Source organism: Belonocnema kinseyi, chromosome 5 (genome assembly GCF_010883055.1).
Source record: "Belonocnema kinseyi isolate 2016_QV_RU_SX_M_011 chromosome 5, B_treatae_v1, whole genome shotgun sequence".
NCBI classification, from domain to species: domain Eukaryota; kingdom Metazoa; phylum Arthropoda; class Insecta; order Hymenoptera; family Cynipidae; genus Belonocnema; species Belonocnema kinseyi.
Genome location: NC_046661.1, coordinates 41,689,502 through 41,692,829, shown reverse-complemented (window position 1 = coordinate 41,692,829; position 3,328 = coordinate 41,689,502). Strand labels below are relative to the sequence as shown.

The window sequence follows — 3,328 nt, the reverse complement described above, 5'->3', positions numbered from 1 at the left end:
GTTGAAATTGGAAACTAAATTGAATATTTCTAATTAAAGCTTTCTAAAATTAGCCACATTTAAACTTTTATTTAATTAAAAAAGTACGATTGAACGTGAAAATTTATTAGACCATATTTTCTAAAATGAAAAAATAAATTCACCTTTATTTTCACAGTTCAAACTGAAAAAAATATTTCGATTTTTAGAATTCAAAATCAAATTATTTTAAAGATACGTTCAAAATACAAACTATTTTGAATGTGAAATTTTTGATTCGACGAATGTTCCAAAAAGTTCAACATTTCAAGCTCAGTTAAAAAAAATTTTAATTGGAAAATTGAATAATCGCTTCAATTTTTAAATTTTGAACTTACACGGTAAGTGCCAAATGCTCCATTTTTCCCTATTATAAGCTTACATTTTGCAATTAAAATTAAAATGGTTGAAAAATTGTTTAAATTGTTAATTTCTGAATGATCATAAGTACTGAAAGTAATCAAAATTTTATAAGGGTTTCAGTACAAAAAAAGTGTTATAGATAAAACACTTGGCTACTAATTTTTTTCAGATTTAGATGAATCTCGGATTTTCAAATTTTAGAACTGAAATTTTTCCATTTTGTATGATAAGAATGAACGTAAATTTATTTTTTTATTTTAAAAAAATGTTTCTGCTCAAATTTTACGTGAGGTCCTAATTTTTTAATTTAATAAATATATAGATTTCTAAAAGTTCTGAAGCTTTTACTCTAAAATATTCAACTTATTTTTCAATTTTAATTAGTTCAATTTCAATCGTTTCGAATTAAAATGTATTGAAATTCACAATTTTTCTATTTAAAATCATTGAATTTTAATTTCTTTTAATGAGAAGTAATACAATTTTCATCCATTTAAAATTTAAATGATTTATTTATGAAAATTCTAATCTGAAAATGATCCATTCTTCAAATTTTTAAATTGTCCTGTATTGCAATTTAAATATAAAATCATTTCATGTAAACGCCCCGAATTTCAACTTCTTTCTAAAGAAATTGTTAAAATTTAAACATTTCAGTTTGAAACTATACAATTTTTTCGAATTCAAATGATTCAATTTTAAACGAATCTGTTCAAAAGTAATACACATAATATAGCAATGCTATAGTAATAATACATATAATAATTTTTTTTATGACACGTGATCCCTTCTGAAAGATATTTGGTAGCCCTAAAAAGAACCTTCTTATCTTGATATGTGTGACGAATAAGAATGTTTTGTCGTAAAAGCATTTGATGGCCCTGAAAAGGGTTATTTGGTTTTTCATTATGTGATTGTGGTTATTAAAGGAGTAAATGCAGTGCATCCTGGTATACGAACGCATTTTTTGCGCAAGTGCCTCGATGTCAGGAGTGTAAGTTGTCTCTGCAAGCCGCATTACATCATTCAAATTTCCGTCATCAATGCTCGATCTGGTCTTAGATTTTATATTGTTCATTAAAGACAACATGGATTCGCAACAGCAAGTAGTTCCATTTATAGATAATATTCTCTTTGAAGACGGTGATCAGATTTGGATATTCCGAAAATTCTAGGTGCCTCCAAAAATCTTCACATCTCGTTTGTTAATTCATATTGGTTATAATTTATTATCAAAAAAGAATTTTAAAGCATAATTTAAATTCCAGTTGGAACAATTTTTATTAGTAAAATAAAAATGTCTCAAAATATTTCGTTCATTTGGACGTTTAGAACTTCAGGTACATGGTTGAAAACAGGAGTCAAGGTAACAAAAAAGAAACTAGTTTTTCCTACTTTTCTCAAAAACAATTTATTTTAGAAAAAATATGCGCATGACTGAAAATTAGGCTGGATCAATGAGAACAAATTTCATATCTTACGAATGTCTTAGCATTGAACGGTTTCCAGTTGGGTTCCTTATAACGTGTATAAAATTTGAAATGTATAGAATAATGTACAAGGCACTTAATTTTTTGACCGCATAGAAAAACTTTTTCATGTTGAAAATATGCTTGCGAAAAAATAAATTCTGCCGTGTTAAACAAATGCTTAATAATTTTTAGAGCTTTCAGGCATAAGCAACATTCACGAATTATTTATTAATTCAGAGATAATACTTTTTACTCTATTTTGACTCTGTACATCCGCATGATATTAATCGACGCTTTAAAAATTTGATATACCCGTTGCAAGGGGCCGAACAAGAGAATCTTACAGTACTAAAGCATTTTCGATGTATACTATTTGTTTTTTTCTTCGATTCGTCCTACTGAAAGTAGAAACATTTTTATAATTCTTATGCTTCACATTGAAAAGTCTTTAATTTGGTAAATTTAAATTCAAAACTTGACTTTTAGATTCCAAAATTATTAAATTTGAACCACCATTACATATTAATCTTAATAATTAAATCATTTTAAATTGTAATTCTATAAATTAAAGAATTTTAATTTGGAAATCTTCGAAATTGCAGATTCTTCATTTTTAAATATCAAAAATCAAACTTTTCCGGAAAAGGTTCCAAACTACAGACCATTCCAATTTACATCTTCAAACTTCAAGTATTTTTTAATCCAATATTTCTTTATTAGATTTAAAAATGTTGCTGGATAACTCTTCGAAATTGTACTCTCTAAATATGAATCAGTGAAAAATTCACTGATTGAAATAGTAGTTAGACCTTTCACTGATTAATCAGTTATTTCGGACTTATTCACTAATCAGTTCAGTAACATCAGAGTAAATCATGTGAAGCGTAACCTCTAAATATTTAAGTTGAGCATTGTTGTTACTCTTTTACTTAAGCAGCAAGAAGAATTCCTTAATGAAATACATTTTTTAATTCTCGGGCTGTAAGTCTGCCGTATTAACAGTAGGATAAACATACTCTAACTCGTATAGAAAGTACTTAACGTGTTTGTACATGACAGTCCAATCTTAAAATTAAAGTAATATGTGAGGTTGTTTGTCATTAAAAAGCAACGGAATTTTTCACCTTTTTTAATATTTGATCATATTTATGGATTTTAAGATTTTGCTATGATTCTTTGATTGACTGTACTAAAATATTATTTTGTAATGATTGCTGAATTGACATAGTGCAGTGCTACCAACCCTCAAAAGTAGTTATTTCACTGAACCAATAAGTAACCTTTTACTGATTGTCAGTGACCCATTTCTAGTTATTTGTATCAGTGAAATTTCACTGATTCATATTTAGAGAGTAGACCATTGAGTCATAAATCTATTCAAATTTATGAATTCTTCATTTTTTAAGCTCTCCATTAAAAATTCTTTAATTTTGATGATTTAATATCAAATTTTCTTCTTTTTAGAACAGTTAGAA

General features: G+C 26.7%; 1 protein-coding gene across 1 annotated transcript in view; it reads left to right on the top strand.

The window, feature by feature from the left end:
* Nucleotides 1–3,328, top strand: part of LOC117172764 (7-methylguanosine phosphate-specific 5'-nucleotidase-like) — a 60,551-nt gene that overhangs the window by 609 nt on the left and 56,614 nt on the right. The gene's annotated exons all lie outside the window — the stretch shown is intronic.